Source organism: Anomaloglossus baeobatrachus, chromosome 2, assembly GCF_048569485.1.
Source record: "Anomaloglossus baeobatrachus isolate aAnoBae1 chromosome 2, aAnoBae1.hap1, whole genome shotgun sequence".
NCBI classification, from domain to species: Eukaryota; Metazoa; Chordata; class Amphibia; order Anura; family Aromobatidae; genus Anomaloglossus; species Anomaloglossus baeobatrachus.
Window position 1 is genome coordinate 87050485 of NC_134354.1, and position 18753 is coordinate 87069237.

Here is an 18753-nt window from a genome sequence, read left to right on the forward strand (position 1 = left end):
GGAGAGTGGGACATGATGTGTCTTTCTGCCATTATAATGACAGAAAAGACTGATATGAAGTGTATAAGCACAAGAAAATCACAAGAGCGCTCTACGCTGTGAAAAGCAGTAGAAAATGGCACTGGAGTGAACATTGAAGCTATGGATCCTGGGTAAATTTATGTATTTTCCCTCCTTCAGTTTTTTTGCAGTACACAAAAAAAAACGGAAGGCACACGGATGACAAACAGATGACATACGGACCTTCTACGGTACGGAAACGGATGCCACACGGATGCACCTGTGAAAAAAAACGGACTGTTTTTTGCAGACCACAAAAATGGATCGGTCGTGTTAATGTAGCTGTTCTGTCTTCTATTCATTAAATAGGATAAGGGTAATATCGTTTGTTGCCCACAAGAGGTCACTGTTGGCTTTCTTATGTTTTCCTCATACATCTCTACAGTATTTCTGTGGTTTGGAGCCTGTTGCTTTAAGGAAAAGATACTTCCTTGAACTGCCCCTTTTCCCTTCCCTTACTGAGTTGGAGACGCAGATGTCTTGGTGTCTCCATAGGATTCAGAGGTGCTATGGCCGGCTCCAGTTCCTTTTCTTCAATCGTTCCTCCTGACTAATGGATCCCGGTAGGAATCATTGTACTAGACTACATATTTGTGTTGGAATATGTGTACAGTTGTTATGTAGGCACTGTGAAGTGGCAGTGGCTCTACTCAGATTGCATAGGCTGTGATACATGCAGAGCAGGTGTAGGGCGGCATCAGCAGTGTAAATGTTGTGTTCAGTCATATGCATTGCTCTCTATGTTATGCAGATTCTGTAAATACCAGTACTACTATGTATGTCATTCTGTTATTTGTGATATGCCTGTACTGATATGGATTTGTATCTTTTGTTATAGTTTTTACCAATCAATCATCCATTTCTTATGATCATCCACCTATCCATCATCATTTAATAAATAAAGACTTAAAGGCAACACAGTCTGTTTATTGAAACAGTGGATGAAGGTTAGCTGTATGCCGGAGTCCACACAGCTCACACGTGGACGAAGGCAGAACAGTAAAAACGGGCTGCTGGTCGCAGGCAGCGATCGTACGAACTGTACGGGACAGCTAACACCCACGCTACACGGCACACGGGTATTACAGCAGCCGCCATACAGCTACATAGAACAAGAGCGCAGTCCAGCTCCAGTAAAGGTAGCCGGTCGCAGGCTGTAGTACGGGACCGCTAACATCCACGCTGTACCGCATATGGATGTCGCAGCAGCCACCATACAGCCGCAGTGACTAGACCGCAGTACGCCAGAAACCACCATTCCACTCTCCACCACACGGAAGGCCGTCCGCAAATAGACTCTGTTTCCCGCTAAAATAGTCTGCAGCCAAGTGCACAATGTCTGTCAGCCGAGCGTCTTCCCTGAAGACAAGGTCACGGGCAAGCTCTACTAAATCCTCAATTAGGGAGCTTGCTGCCGTCGCCCGCGCTGAGGCCGAAGCAGCTAAAGTGAGGTCCTCCTTCGCTGAACAGGAAATGCAACTCAAACTAAAACAGACAGAGAGTGCACGTCTGCAATCAGAACAAGAAGCAGAGAATGCACATCTGCAACTGACTTTAGAAAGACTTGCCGTAGAAAAGGAGACAGCGGCCGCAATAGCCAAGGCAGAGTTCCTGGAAGCGGCAGAGCAACCCGAAGGAAGACGTAGCGATGTTCTTGGGCCGGACCTAAACCAGCAGGATCCAGCACAGCGCGTCGCAGAATACATCTACCAATACTCCAGGATAGATGACAGCTCAGATGTGCTTCACCAAATAGACTACGCAGACGGCCAGCCATCCAACCTTGAATTACACCGCTTCAAGCAAGAGAGTGTACAGCACGAGGAGGTTCACCAAAACTACTATTCCACAGGGCGGAAGGTACAACCACCATTTTACCACAAAGAGACACCTTTCTCTCCGGGGAGGTACTATGCTGACTTTCCGAAGGCGGAAACACCCTACAGGTATGGTGATACACCACACAATAGACACGACCATACACCGGCTCGCACCAGCACTGACCAAGCCACCATGGACTTTGCAAAGTTCTTTGCTCGTCGAGATCTGGTCACAAAAGGACTTGTAAAGTTCAATGATCGTGCCGAGAATTATAGGTCGTGGCGAGCCTCGTTCCAGAACACCATAAGAGGTTTGGACCTTTCTTGTAGTGAGGAGTTAGACCTCCTGGTAAAATGGCTTGGTAGTGAATCGGTAGAACACGCCAAAAGACTAAGAGACATTAACATTAAAAACCCACCCAAAGGTCTACACTTGGTGTGGAAGAGACTTGATGAATGCTATGGGTCCATAGAAGTTATTGAAAATTCTCTGTTTAAAAGAATTGATGACTTCCCTAAGATAGGACCCAAAGGCTTTCAAAGGCTAAGAGAGCTAAGCGATCTCTTAGTAGAGTTACAGGTTGCCCAAGAGGAAGGAGATTTGCCCGGATTGGCATTCTTGGATACCGCTAGGGGTGTCAATCCGATAGTGCAAAAACTTCCTTACAATCTACAAGAAAAGTGGGTCTCACACGGTTCACGGTATAAGCAAACACATAACGCGCCATTCCCTCCTTTTGCCGTATTTGTAGGTTTTGTAGCTCAGCAAGCTAAAATCAGAAATGACCCTAGTTTTGATTTTACTCTGTCATGTACCACCGCCCCCGGTGTCAAACCCAGTAGGACACCCGTGGCGGTCCACAAAACTAACATTGTCTCCTCAGGTCCTGCTCACAAAGAGAGTAAGCATCCTCCAGAAGAGAACAAACCCCAGGATATCAGTAAACAGTGTCCTCTACACCGGAAACCACATCCTCTACTAAAATGCAGAGCCTTCAGGGAGAAGTCTCTAGAGGATCGCAAAGGCTTCCTCAAGGAACACAACATCTGCTTCAAATGCTGTGCTGCAACATCGCACATGGCCAGGAACTGCGAAGCTAGCGTGAAATGTGCAGAATGTGACAGCACGGATCACAATACAGCCTTACACCCTGGACCACCTACACGAGCGTTGCCGCAAGCAGAAGAACACGATGGAAAACAGAAGAACACTGATGAAGACACCACGGTGGTTACCTCTCAATGTACGGAGATCTGTAAAGGACTCACAGGAGGAAGGTCCTGTTCAAAAATCTGCCTTGTCAGAGTCTACCCAGCAGGCCGCAGGGACAAAGCAATTAAGATCTATGCGATCTTGGACGATCAGAGCAACACTCTCTTGCCAAGTCCATCTTCTTCAGCAGTTTCAACATTGCAGGCCCCGGTTCTCCCTACTCCTTGAAGACATGTTCAGGTACCGTTGAGACGGCGGGGAGGAAGGCAAGCGGGTACAAGGTGGAATCCATAGATGGCCAGACCTGCCTATCATTACCTACCATACTGGAGTGCAACCAGATTCCTGACAACAGGTCCGAGATACCTTCACCAGAGGTAGCAGCTCATCACCCCCATCTGAAGCGTATAGCTCACCTGATTCCAGAACTGGACTCAGAAGCTCCAATAGCCTTACTCCTTGGAAGAGACATGCTACGTGTGCATAAGGCTAGAGAGTCCATTAACGGCTCCCAGAACGCTCCATATGCGCAGAGACTTGACCTAGGATGGGTCGTAATAGGAGATGTCTGTCTAGGAGGAGCCTCAGTCAACAGTATGCTCACCAACACACTAGAAAATGGACGTCCGTCTTTCTTCCGACCATGTCACAACAGTCTGTTGGTAAAGGAATTACCAAGCAGTACTCCTCTGCCATGTCCTTTCGCAGTTCCTTCCAACGAAGACCACGCTTGTGAGGGCGAACAAGACCACATAGGCTGTACAGTCTTCCACAGGACCAAAGAGGACAACAAAACAGCAATGTCCATAGAAGACAGGATGTTCTTGGATATCATGGACCAAGAAATAACCAAAGACAAGTCGAACAGCTGGGTGGCACTCTTACCATTCCGACCACGGAGACAACGCCTACCCAACAACAGGAAACAGGTCTACAGTCGATTTGTCTCCCTCAGACACAAGCTCAAGAAGTCTCCCGAGATGAGAGAACATTTCTTTACCTTCATGGAGAAGATATTCCGAAATAACCATGCAGAGATCGCACCTACACTACGAGACTCTGAGGAACGCTGGTACTTACCCATCTTCGGAGTGTACCATCCTAAAAAGCCAGGCCAAATAAGAGTGGTGTTCGACTCAAGTGCCAAGTGCGAAGACGTCTCGTTGAATGATGTCCTACTATCTGGCCCAGACCTCAACAACAGACTCTTAGAAGTTCTACTCTGTTTCCGCAGAGATACGGTGGCATTTATGGCCGACATCCAACAGATGTTCCACTGTTTTCTCGTCAAAAAGGAACACAGAAACTACCTGAGGTTCTTCTGGTACCGTGACAACGACCCAGATAAAGACATCATAGAGTACCGGATGAGGGTACATATCTTCGGGAACAGTCCTTCCCCCGCCGTGGCTATCTACGGTCTCAGGAATTCCGCAAAAGAAGGTGAAGAGAAGTACGGGTCGGATGTTAGATCCTTTGTGGAAAAGGATTTCTACGTAGACGACTGCTTAAAATCCACACCCACAAACGAGGCAGCAATCAGTCTTCTAAAAAGAGCTCAAGAAATGCTCGCTCAGTCCAACTTAAGGTTGCATAAGATTGCATCCAATAGCCGAGAACTGATGGAAGCCTTTCCCTCTCAAGACTATTCCAGTGATCTGAAGGGCATAGACCTGAGCATCGACTCTCTTCCCATGCAACGGAGCCTAGGACTACTTTGGGACTTGAAGACAGATGCCTTCACCTTTCAGATCAACAAAGAAGAAAAGTCCTTCACACGTAGAGGTGTCCTTTCCTTTGTGAATAGTTTGTACGATCCTCTGGGATTCGTAGCTCCAGTTACCGTCCAAGGTAAAATGATGCTAAGAGACTTCACCCAAGAGACATCTGATTGGGATGATCCACTTCCGGCAGAAAAAGCAGACCTGTGGGCAGAGTGGAGGAAGTCTCTCGAGGCCTTGACCGATCTTCATGTGAACCGACCATACGCTCCTGTGCCATCCACCGAAGTCAAATCTCAAAGACTTTGTATCTTCTGCGATGCATCAGTCAAAGCAATCGCAGCGGTAGTATACCTTAAAACCACTGATGTGAATGAACAGATCCATATTGGGTTCGTCATGAGTCGGACAAAACTGGCGCCACTCCGTGAACACACGATACCTAGACTGGAACTCTGTGCTGCCGTCCTTGCAGTAGAGCTGGCTGAACTTATCTCAGATGGAATGAATCAGGAGATCAAAGATGCAGAGTTCTACACTGACAGCAAGGTGGTACTAGGATACATCTGCAACGAAACACGACGCTTCTATGTCTACGTCAGCAACCGGGTATTGAGAATAAGAAGATCAACTCGCCCTGATCAGTGGCATTACGTATCTACTCATCACAATCCCGCCGACCATGCGACTAGATCCGTTGCACCAAGTCACCTTAAGGACACTACATGGTTCACAGGCCCTGCCTTCCTGTACCGAACAACATCCTACATCAGCAGGCCCGATACATTCGAACTGGTGGATCCAGATGTCGATGAAGACCTTCGTCCTCAAGTGTCAGCTCTTCATACAGTGGTTTCAGGACGTCACCTCGGATCTCATCGGTTCAGTAGATTCTCAACCTGGAACTCACTTGTTAGAGCCATCGCTTTTTTACTACACGTGACTCAGTTTTACAAGTCCGAACTACCAACAAATCAGAGATGCAGTAAAGGTTGGCATCACTGCAAGCATGCGTTTATTGCTCCCAACCTAGAGAAAGCCAAGATTACAATACTCCATGTTGTACAAAATGAAGCCTACAACAAGGAGATAGACAATCTCGACAAAGGACTACCCATTCCTAGAGACAGTGCGTTGAGGAAACTCGACCCGTTCATTGACAAAGATGGGCTGCTGAGAATAGGTGGCCGCATTCAAGAAGCTAAGGTAGAAGTCTCAGAGAAACACCCGGTAATAATTCCCGGACATCATCACGTCACAACCTTGCTCATTCAACATCATCACATCTTGGTGAGACATCAAGGTCGTTTGTTTACCGAAGGGAGTCTACGAGCGGCTGGACTATGGATAGTCGGAGCGAAGAGAAGCGCGAGTAAACTCATCTTCAACTGCGTTACGTGTCGCAAACTTCGTGGCATGTTTCAAAACCAGAAGATGGCCAATCTTCCACCTGACAGGCTCAGTACTGAACCCCCCTTCACCAACGTTGGACTGGATGTGTTCGGCCCCTGGTCCGTAGCTACAAGACGCACTAGGAAGGTCCATGCCGAAGCAAAGTGTTGAACAGTTCTATTCACCTGTTTGTCTGTCAGAGCTGTTCATATCGAAGTAATAGAATCTATGGACACTTCAAGTTTCATAAATGCACTTCGACGCTTCATTGCTATCAGAGGCCCTGTGAAGCACATTCGTTCTGATAGAGGCACAAACTTTATTGGAGCAGCAAGAGAACTCCAAATCCCTTCCAATCTAGACATTACAAATGTAGAGAGGTACCTAGGTGAGCAAGGATGCACCTGGACCTTCAACCCGCCACACTCTTCGCACATGGGAGGCACCTGGGAAAGAATGATAGGAATTGCACGCAAGATTCTAGATTCTATCCTCTTGCAAGCAAACACCAGACTTACCCACGAAAGCTTGACTACGTTCTTGGCCGAAGTTACAGCTATCATGAATGCTAGGCCATTGACAGCTCTTTCTGGAGATTCTGGAGACTCAACAGTTCTTACTCCTGCCATGTTACTTACACAGAAAACCTGTGTCCCAGGAGCTCCACCTGGAGAATTCACCGAGAAAGACCTCTACAGAAGACAATGGAGGCAAGTACAAAACGTGTCCAATGCCTTTTGGGACAGATGGAGGAAACAATATCTCTCCACTCTGCAAACCAGAACAAAATGGCAGAAAGACCATCCAAACATCAGACTTGGCGATGTGGTACTTGTAAAGGACAGTCAATCACACCGAAATGAGTGGCCACTCGGCCTAGTCACCAAACCCTTTCCCAGCAAGGATGGGAGAGTACGCAAGGTAGAGGTCAGAGTGAGCAAGCTCGGAGAGAACAAACTGTTCACCAGACCAGTCACTGAACTTGTGTTGTTGTTATCCCCTCAGGAGTCCAATAGTGGCATTGGTTAACGCCAAGCGGGGAGTGTTCTGTCTTCTATTCATTAAATAGGATAAGGGTAATATCGTTTGTTGCCCACAAGAGGTCACTGTTGGCTTTCTTATGTTTTCCTCATACATCTCTATTTCTGTATTTCTGTGGTTTGGAGCCTGTTGCTTTAAGGAAAAGATACTTCCTTGAACTGCCCCTTTTCCCTTCCCTTACTGAGTTGGAGACGCAGATGTCTTGGTGTCTCCATAGGATTCAGAGGTGCTATGGCCGGCTCCAGTTCCTTTTCTTCAATCGTTCCTCCTGACTAATGGATCCTGGTAGGAATCATTGTACTAGACTACATATTTGTGTTGGAATATGTGTACAGTTGTTATGTAGGCACTGTGAAGTGGCAGTGGCTCTACTCAGATTGCATAGGCTGTGATACATGCAGAGCAGGTGTAGGGCGGCATCAGCAGTGTAAATGTTGTGTTCAGTCATATGCATTGCTCTCTATGTTATGCAGATTCTGTAAATACCAGTACTACTATGTATGTCATTCTGTTATTTGTGATATGCCTGTACTGATATGGATTTGTATCTTTTGTTATAGTTTTTACCAATCAATCATCCATTTCTTATGATCATCCACCTATCCATCATCATTTAATAAATAAAGACTTAAAGGCAACACAGTCTGTTTATTGAAACAGTGGATGAAGGTTAGCTGTATGCCGGAGTCCACACAGCTCACACGTGGACGAAGGCAGAACAGTAGCCTTATTCTGATCTGCCGTTTATAAACAGCAGGCAGAAATAAGTGAATAGCGCCCCCCCAGCGTCAGAAAATCTCCGGGGTTTCAGGGCTAGCTGTGACCCTGGAGATCATGATTCAGGACGGTTTTTCCGGTCCCCACTCACGTGATCACCGGTATACACCGTACACCGATAATCACGTTACAGTAAATGACAGTGTCGGTAAAAAATTATTTATCTCCCATCTGGCATGAACAAACATGATAAATCTCCTCCCCGGTCCCCCAGTGTCGCCAAAGTGCCCCCCCTCATGCCCTCCCAGAAATCCAAGATGGCCGCAGCGCGCCGGCCGCATTCACCCTACTCCTCTGATTTCTGTCGTATGTGCCATGACACATGAGACAGAAAACTCCTCCCCAGGCCCTGCCAGGTCACCCCCTATAACCCCACCGGTGTTCCCCGGTGTCCCACGGTACCTGTGCAGCGTTGATCCCCTCACGGCCCTCTCCTTCACAATAGACGCGGCCGCATGCACAGAGCGGCTGTCAGCTCAGCTTCCTGTGTTCAGACACAGTGAGTGGTGGTTATGCATCTGTAAGCTAAATGGGCGGCACGGTGGCTCAGTGGTTAGCACTGCAGTCTTGCAGCGCTGAGGTCCTGGGTTCAATTCCCACCAAGGACATCATCTGCAAGGAGTTTGTATGTTCTCCCCGTGTTTGCGTGGGTTTCCTCTGGGTACTCCGGTTTCCTCCCACACTCCAAAGACATACAGCGCTATGGAATTAACAACGCTATATAATTGAATAAATTATTATTATTACTGCAATGCCCTGCTCATGAGGTAAGGAACATAATTGATCAGGAGAGCTACAGTCATGGCCAGAAATATTTGGACAGTGACACAAGTTTTGTTATTTTAGCTGTTTACAAAAACATGTTCAGAAATACAATTATATATATAATATGGGATGAAAGTGCACACTCCCAGCTGCAATATGAGAGTTTTCACATCCAAATCGGAGAAAGGGTTTAGGAATCATAGCTCTGTAATGCATAGCCTACTCTTTTTCAAGAGACCAAAAGTAATTAGACAAGGGACTCTAAGAGCTGCAATTAACTCTGAAGGTGTCTCCCTCGTTAACCTGTAATCAATGAAGTAGTTAAAAGGTCTGGGGTTGATTACAGGTGTGTGGTTTTGCATTTGGAAGCTGTTGCTGTGACCAGACAACATGCGGTCTAAGGAACTCTCAATTGAGGTGAAGCAGAACATCCTAAGGCTGAAAAAAAAGAAAAAATCCATCAGAGAGATAGCAGACATGCTTGGAGTAGCAAAATCAACAGTCGGGTACATTCTGAGAAAAAAGGAATTGACTGGTGAGCTTGGGAAGTCAAAAAGGCCTGGGCGTCCACGGATGACAACAGTGGTGGATGATCGCCGCATACTTTCTTTGGTGAAGAAGAACCCGTTCACAACATCAACTGAAGTCCAGAACGCTCTCAGTGAAGTAGGTGTATCTGTCTCTAAGTCAACAGTAAAGAGAAGACTCCATGAAAGTAAATACAAAGGGTTCACATCTAGATGCAAACCATTCATCAATTCCAAAAATAGACAGGCCAGAGTTAAATTTGCTGAAAAACACCTCATGAAGCCAGCTCAGTTCTGGAAAAGTATTCTATGGACAGATGAGACAAAGATCAACCTGTACCAGAATGATGGGAAGAAAAAAGTTTGGAGAAGAAAGGGAACGGCACATGATCCAAGGCACACCACATCCTCTGTAAAACATGGTGGAGGCAACGTGATGGCATGGGCATGCATGGCTTTCAATGGCACTGGGTCACTTGTGTTTATTGATGACATAACAGCAGACAAGAGTAGCCGGATGAATTCTGAAGTGTACAGGGATATACTTTCAGCCCAGATTCAGCCAAATGCCGCAAAGTTGATCGGACGGCGCTTCATAGTACAGATGGACATTGACCCCAAGCATACAGCCAAAGCTACCCAGGAGTTCATGAGTGCAAAAAAGTGGAACATTCTGCAATGGCCAAGTCAATCACCAGATCTTAACCCAATTGAGCATGCATTTCACTTGCTCAAATCCAGACTTAAGACGGAAAGACCCACAAACAAGCAAGACCTGAAGGCTGTGGCTGTAAAGGCCTGGCAAAGCATTAAGAAGGAGGAAACCCAGCGTTTGGTGATGTCCATGGGTTCCAGACTTAAGGCAGTGATTGCCTCCAAAGGATTCACAACAAAATATTGAAAATAAAAATATTTTGTTTGGGTTTGGTTTATTTGTCCAATTACTTTTGACCTCCTAAAATGTGGAGTGTTTGTAAAGAAATATGTACAATTCCTACAATTTCTATCAGATATTTTTGTTCAAACCTTCAAATTAAACGTTACAATCTGCACTTGAATTCTGTTGTAGAGGTTTAATTTCAAATCCAATGTGGTGGCATGCAGAGCCCAACTCGCGAAAATTGTGTCAGTGTCCAAATATTTCTGGACCTAACTGTATATACTACATTTCCAAATGGAGGGATTTGCTTTTATAGTTTCCCTGCTGAACGACTACCAAACACGAGAGTCCATTATACGCCGCAAGAAAACACATCTAAATAGCGAGCTCTGTTGTTAAGTATTCATTCAGCTGGATAACTGGACTTAAAGGGGTATTCCATCTCCAAGATCCTATCCCCAATATATAGTAGGTGGAATAGCAATAATATCAGCAAATACCAATATTTGGAAATGTAGAATAGTTTTCCTGATTAGGCATGCCCTTACTTCATGAGCAGGGCATTGCAGCTTTGGTAGCAACCATTACGACATGGACTCTGCTGCTGTGGACCCGGGGAGAGTGAGTGCAGATTCATTGCACCCACACTCCTCACATGAAGGGTCCGCACTCCTAGAAAATGGGGGATACGTTCCCTGAGAGTCTCCCCCCATATTCTAGACGGTCCAGAGTCGTCGTGGGACCCCTTTATTTTTTTTCTTACAATAAATTGGTGAAAGAGGGAATGTTTTGGGGACTGTTTTTTCAAATAAATTTCTTTTGTCGATTTTTTTTGTTAGTACTTACAGTTTATGATGCTGGGTATCTAATAGACGCCATGACATCACAAACTGCTGGGCTTGATGTTAGGTGACTTTACAGCTAGTATCAACCCAATTTATTACCCCGTTTGCCACTGCAACAGGGCACGGGATGAGCTGGGGTGAAGCGCCAGGATTGGCGCATCTAGTGGATGCGCCACGTCTGGGGTGCCTGCGGCCTGCTATTTTGAGGCTGTGAAGGCCCAATAACTATGGACCTTCCCACCCTAAGAATACCAGACCACAGCTGTCCGCTTTACCTTGGCTGGTGATCCAATTTGGGGGGGACCCTACTTTTTTTGTGTAATTATTAATATTTATAAAATAATTATAAAAAAAGAGCCTGGGGGGACCTCCACATTGGATCCCCAACCACGGAAAAGCTGCCAGCTGTGGTTTTCAGGCTACAGCCATCTGCTTTACCCTAGCTGGCTATCAAAAATGGGGGGACCCAACGTCATTTTTTTTTTAACTATTTTTGAAATAGAAAAAATTAATGGGCTTCCCTGTATTTTGATTGCCAACCAAGGTAACGGCAGGCAGATGGGGGTGGCAACCCATAGCTGTCTGCTTTATCTGCGCTGAGAATCAAAAATACCGCGGAGCGCTACGTCATTTTTTTTAAAGATTTATTTTTACAGCACTGTGATGTCCAGAAATCAAAATACAGGGAAGCCCATTTTGTTTTTAGTTATTTAAAAAAATAATTAAAAAAAATATATATGGGCTCCCTCTGCATTTTTTGTATTGCTAGCTAAGGGTAATCCAAGCAGCTACTGGCTGCTAACCCCCACTGCTTGGTGTTACCTTCACTGGCAATGGAAAATCCAGGGAAGCATTTTTTATTTTTTTTTGCCAAAAAACTTGAGTTTCGCCATATTTTTGTATGCTAGCCAGGTATAGCAGGCAGGTGCTGGAAGAGTTGGATACAGCGCCAGAAGATGGCGCTTCTATGAAAGTGCCATTTTCTGAGGTGGCTGCAGACTGCAATTCGCAGTAGTGGGGCCCAGAAAGCTCAGGCCAACCTGTGCTGCGGATTCCAATCCCCAGCTGCCTAGTTGTACCTTGCTGGACACACGTCATTTTTTTTCTAATTATTTCATGAAATTCATGAAATAATAAAAAAAGGGCTTCCCTTTATTTTTGGTACCCAGCCGGGTACAAATAGGCAACTGGGGGTTGGGGGCAGCCGTACCTGCCTGCTGTACCTGGCTAGCATACAAAAATATGGCGAGGCCCACATAATTTTTTCAGGGGGCAAAAAACTCCTGCATACAGTCCTGGATAGAGTATGCTGAGCCTTGTAGTTCTGCAGCTGCTGTCTGTCTGTATGGAGAAGAGCAGACAGCAGCTGCAGAACTACAAGGCTCAGCATACTCCATCCAGGACTGTATGCAGAAGTTTTTTGCCCACCAAAAAAATGATGTGGGTTTCGCCATATTTTTGTATGCTAGCCAGGTACAGCAGGAAGCCACGGGCTGCCTCCAAACCCCAGTTGCCTATTTGTACCCGGCTGGGAACCAAAAATATAGGGAAGCCCGTTTTTTTTAATTATTTCACTTATTTCATGAAATAATTAAAAAACAAATGACGTGGGCTTCGCCCCATTTTTGTGTCCAGCCGGGTACAACTAGGCAGCTGGGGATAGGAATCCACAGCACAGGTTAGCCCGAAGTTTCTGGGCGCCTCTGCTGCGAATTGCAGTCCGCAGCCACCCCAGAAAATGGTGCTTTCATAGAAGCGCCATCATCTGGCGCTGTATCCAACTCTTCCAACAGCCCTGAAGCCGGGTGGCTTGCTGGGTAATAATGAGTTAATACTAGCTTTGTTTTACTAGCTAGTATTAAGCCAGAGATTCTTAATGTCAGGCACGTTTGACCCGGCCATTAAGAATCTCCAATAAAGGGTTAAAAAAAAGACATCACACAGAGAAAAAATACTTTAATAGAAATAAATACACAGACACATTAGAGACTCCATGTTTATTACTCACTGTCAGCCCTCCACGATCCATGGTCTTCTGTCTTTCTCGTTCAACAAATGCAGCTCTGCTCCATCACTGCTGCATGGGGGAAGACGCTGCTTCCCGTGCAGCCTTCACTCCGTGAGAGATCAGTGCTGCTGGCTGTTAGCGGTAACAGCGGTAACGGTGACAGACGCGTTACCATAGCAACGGTGCTCCGGTCATGTGATTCCCGGAGCCGCGGTTAGCGGTGACGTCACCGCTAACTGCGTTGCTATGGCAACGGTGATCTCCGTTAATGACCGGCTGTGTCAGCCGGTCCCTAACGGAACGGGGAGTCGACCGTGTGCTAGAGCATGTCGCCGGTACACGGCGATACACAAATGTGCACCGTGTACCGGAGAGTGCAATGACAGGACCTAGGACAGGACATGACGTCAAAGCCATGTGAACAGTCTGTAGCCAATGAGATAATAGCCACGTGACTGGTCACATGGCTATTTTGACGACGTCACGGAAGGTCCTGTCAGTGCTGGTTATCGGGAGGATGCAGCGATCATCGGAAGGAATAGTGACAGGAGACAGAGTGCAGGACGCATCGCGGGCACCAGTAACTGTTATGGCAATGTTTATTAACTGTATGTGTACATTTATAATGCGTTTTTATGTGTTTGTGATTGCCTCCCATTCTTTCCTATTGGTTCGAGTTCGGTTCGTCGAACGTTCGCCGAACCGAACTCGAACGGGACCTCGGTTCGGCGAACCGAGCTCGAGCCGAACCGCAGCTGGTTCGTTCATCTCTAGTGCTGAGATAATCTTATATATGTGTCCCTGCTGTGTACTGTGTAATGGCCGTGTCTGACTGTACAGGGACACGGTGTGAACATACCACATCTCCTGGGCAGGGGAGGAAGCAAAAGAGAGTATAGAGATAACACAACACAAAATCACATCCGATTCTTTTTTTTTATTTTAAGGTAAAGCTTTTAATCCTACCTGTTTTTTAAAAATATTTTACCTCCTAGAAAGAATAATTTGTGAACCCAAGCTGTAATATCTATATACTTTATTACTTCCTCCCCTGCCCAGGAGGTGTGGTATGATCACACCGTGTCCCTGTACGGTCAGACACAGCCATTACACATCCAATTGTAAAAATTATTATTATTCTTGGTTCTATTGATTAAAATCAACTTTAAAATGAACGTTGTTTCGTGGGAAAACCTTTTTAAGTTCTAAAGTGATTCACTGCAACACCTTCCAAGTGGAAATTTGGTACACAGAGGCGAGGCGTAGATAGGGGTTCATCTCGTGAATCATCTGAGTGGGCCTTGGTTACAACTGCAGTGATGGACCCTAATTTGGGTATAAGGGAACCTCAGCAGATGACCAGGCAGAAAATACAATCCAATGCACAGTCAAGATCTGATATTACATGCAGTGACAGTAAAGTGGTGGATACCAGTCCTGCAGACCATACAAGTGAATTCAGTACAGTTATATATTAGATGTCTTACAGATGATGTTCTTTCTAATGGTGTCGATCACTTTTCCTATCTTTTCCATCATGCCCAGAGCGACATGTTCAACTTCTCCAGTCATGACTGGTCTACAGGGATTGCAGCAAAGACACAACTGACTTCTCACATTTCCAGCACTGTCCTCATCTATTCCCAACCTGCACAAACCCCTCATCCTGCCATATGTTGCCCTATTACTGCACCTGCTGTTTGGTACAATAACATTGCTCCTCTTACTGCCCCCACTGTGCCCCTTACAAAGTAAGATGGTAAAATTGCCCCCTTAGAAAACTTACCTCGAGTAAAGGGGGCTTTATCGTCGTGGTCACGTTGTTAGTGACGCACATCTGGCGTCATTAACGATATCGCAGCGTGTGACTGTTACGTCCGGGTGGTGGAAACACTGGACCGTACACCGGGTTCCCTTGGTGAGGCAGCCAGGCCGGTAACCCCGCCAGAGGGTCTTGATGCACGGCAGCCGAAGCACTACTGGTAGCAAGACAGTCCGTAGGAAGCGGGAAAGTAGCTGTCGCTGAGAACACGGAGTTCCAGAAGGCAGTCCGGGTGACAAGGTTCAGGGTCCGAGGCTGGGTTGAAGGGTCAGACGGAATCCGGAACCTGCTGAGCGAGGGGACGGGTCACCAAACGGAGCCAGGGACTGGAGACTGGCGGAGCTGCAGAGGTGGTGGAAGTTCCGCCGAAGTCACTGTCAGTAGGACTGGAACAGACGTGGTCAGGACCGGCTGGCGTGGCAGGAGAGGCTCTGTGAGACAGACAGGGGTTAATACTGGACACAGCAATACGGGGACCTGAACTCCTAGCTTACTAAACACGTAGAACAGGCCCCGCCCACCAGGAAAGAGAATCCTAATATACCCTGTACCTGTCTATGCAATTTCCTGTTTCTAGGTGCTGGCCCTTTAAGAGAGGGTCAATGACCGCGCGCCCGTGTGCCAGAAGCCAGTCCAGGGAGCGGTGCAGAGGAAGCAGGAGTGCCCGGGTGAGTGTCCCATGTCGCAGAGGGGCGCCGGGAGCGGGAAGCAGGACACATGGGGGGCGCAGATGAGGAAGAAGAGACCGGAACCGGGGTGGTGAGCAGGGAACGCCGCCGGGAACCGGGAGGCGGACCACGGGGACCGGAGAGCGGGGCATGGGGACCGGGAAGCGTGACAGTACCCCCTCCCCCACGCCCCCCTCCCCGCAACCGGGACAGAAAGGCACGAATCAGAGGGGTGCCAACATTCTCCTGGGGCTCCCAGGACCTATCCTCGGGACCATAACCCGCCCAGTCCACCAGGAAGTATTGCCGACCTCGCACGGTCTTCATGGCCACGATATCCCTTACCGCATAGATGTCATCGTCAGCGATGGGAGGAGGAGCAGTACCGGCACCAGCGGAGAAGGGACCAAGGACAACAGGCTTGAGCAAGGAGACATGGAAGGAGTTGGGTATCCGCATCGTGGCCGGAAGCTGCAGCTTGTAGGAGACAGCATTAATCTTGCTGATGACTTTAAACGGCCCGATGTAACGAGGACCCAACTTGTACGATGGCAACTTCAATCGGACATATCTGGATGCAAGCCAGACCAGATCACCTGGGGAGAAACACGGGGGATCCAGGCGCCTTTTGTCCGCATATCTCTTCATTCGCAAAGAAGCACGCTCTAGGGAAGTCTTGACAGAGCTCCATATAGCTGAGAAGTCCCAAACCAGAGCATCTGCCGCGGGGACATCGGAAGCCGAGGATACTGGCAACGGGACAGAAGGCTGAAGTCCGTAAACGACCTGGAAGGGAGAGCTGGAGGTGGACTCGCTGATGTGTTGGTTGTGGGAGACTTCAGCCCAAGGAAGAAGCGTGGACCAATCGTCGTGATGGATGTTGACGTAGTGGCGCAGGAAGGAAGTCAGGATCTGATTGACCCGTTCCACTTGGTCATTCGACTGAGGGTGGTAGGCCGAAGAAAAATCCAAGGATACTCCCAGATGTTTGCAGAGAGCCCTCCAGAAGCGCGAGGTAAACTGAGTTCCTCTGTCGGACACAATGTGTGCAGGAAAGCCATGCAATCGGAATATGTGTTGTATGAAGTAGTCAGCTAGCTCCTGGGCAGAGGGCAGCCCGGCCATGGGAACGAAGTGAGCCATCTTTGAGAAACGGTCCACCACAACCCATATGACCGTGTGTCCAGAGGACAAGGGTAAGTCTGTAATGAAGTCCATTGCAATATGTTGCCACGGAACAGAAGGAATGGGCAGGGGCAGAAGACGTCCATATGGTAGGTGCTTGGGTGTCTTGTTCCGGGCACAGGATGGACAGGCTGAGACGAAGGTTGCGACGTCTTTACAGAGGGACGGTCACCAATAGTGGCGGACAATCATGCTCCAAGTCGTCTTCTGACCAGCATGGCCGGCGATCTTTGAGGCATGACCCCAGTGCAGGACTCTCTGTCTGTCAGTATCTGAGACATAGGTTTTCCCTGGGGGTATCTGAGTCAGAGCGACAGGAGCCACCGGAATAATTTTACTGGGGCTGATGATGGGCTGGAACGTCTCCTCCTCCAGCTCCACGGGCACGAAGGACCTAGACAAGGCGTCGGCCCGAACGTTCTTATCCGCGGACCGAAAGTGGAGTTGGAAATCAAATCGAGCAAAAAACAAGGACCAGCGGGCTTGTCGCGGGTTCAGTCTTTGGGCTGACCGTAGGTACTCCAGATTCTTGTGGTCTATGTAGATGATCACGGGGTATACTGCTCCCTCCAAGAGGTAGCGCCATTCTTCCAAGGCCAGCTTGACGGCCAGTAACTCCCGATCACCGATGGTGTAGTTGCGTTCGGGTGCCGAGAAGCTCTTGGAGAAGAATCCGCACGTGACCATCTTCCCGGTGGAGGATCTCTGCATCAACACTGCCCCGGCCCCTGAGGAGGAGGCATCCACCTCCAAGGTGAACTGTCGGTTCAATTCAGAGCGATGGAGAACCGGGGAAGAAGCAAACGCCTGTTTCAAAGAGCAGAACGCGGCATCGGCCGCCGGTGGCCAGTCCTTAGGATTAGCTCCCTTCTTAGTCAAGGCAGAGAGAGGCGCAGTCAGGGCAGAGAAGTGCGGGATGAATTGACGATAATAGTTTGCAAAGCCGAGAAAGCGTTGGATGGCCTTCAGTCCGGAAGGAGGAGGCCAGTTGAGGATGGAAGACACTTTCTCTGGGTCCATCTGCAGGCCAGTGTCCGAGATTACATAACCCAGGAAGGGAAGAGACGACTTTTCAAAGACGCACTTCTCGTACTTGGCGTACAGACGGTTCTCTCTAAGCCTTTGGAGTACTAGATGCACGTTCTCTCTGTGGGTCTGTAGGTCCGGAGAGAAGACCAGGATGTCGTCCAGATACACCACGACACAGACATAGAGGAGGTCTCTGAACACGTCGTTCACCAATTCTTGGAAGACTGCCGGAGCATTACACAGACCAAAGGGCATGACACAATACTCGTAGTGACCATCCCGAGTGTTGAATGCGGTCTTCCATTCGTCTCCAGAGCGAATGCGAACCAGGTTATAGGCCCCACGGAGGTCCAACTTGGTGAATACACGAGCTCCTCGGAGCCGATCGAAGAGTTCGGGGATGAGTGGCAGAGGGTATTTGTTTTTTACGGTGATCTGGTTTAATCCTCGGTAGTCAATGCAAGGGCGCAGATCACCTTCCTTCTTCTTGACAAAGAAAAACCCTGCTCCGGCAGGGGACGAGGACCTCCGAATGAACCCCTTTGCCAGGCTCTCGGTGATATAGGCAGACATGGCCCGTGTTTCAGCAGGGGACAAGGGGTATATCCTACCTCTAGGAGGCGTAGTTCCCGGCAGTAAGTCGATGGCACAGTCGTAGGGACGATGAAGGGGTAGTACCTCTGACTCCTTTTTATCAAACACGTCCGTGAAGGACCAGTAAGCAGAAGGCAGTCCTGGTAGAGACTCTGGAACCGGAGGTCGTCGGATGGGCTGTATGGATTTCAGGCATCTCTCGTGACACGAGGAGCCCCATCGGGTAATTTCACCTGTACTCCAGCTGACCGACGGTTCGTGTGCCCGTAACCATGGGAGTCCCAGAAGGATCTGATGAGACATGCGCGGGAGAACGTAGAAGGTGATATTTTCGGTGTGCAGGGCACCGATCCGTAATTCCACAGGCTTGGTGATCATCGAGACGGTGTCAGAGGGGTCTCCCATC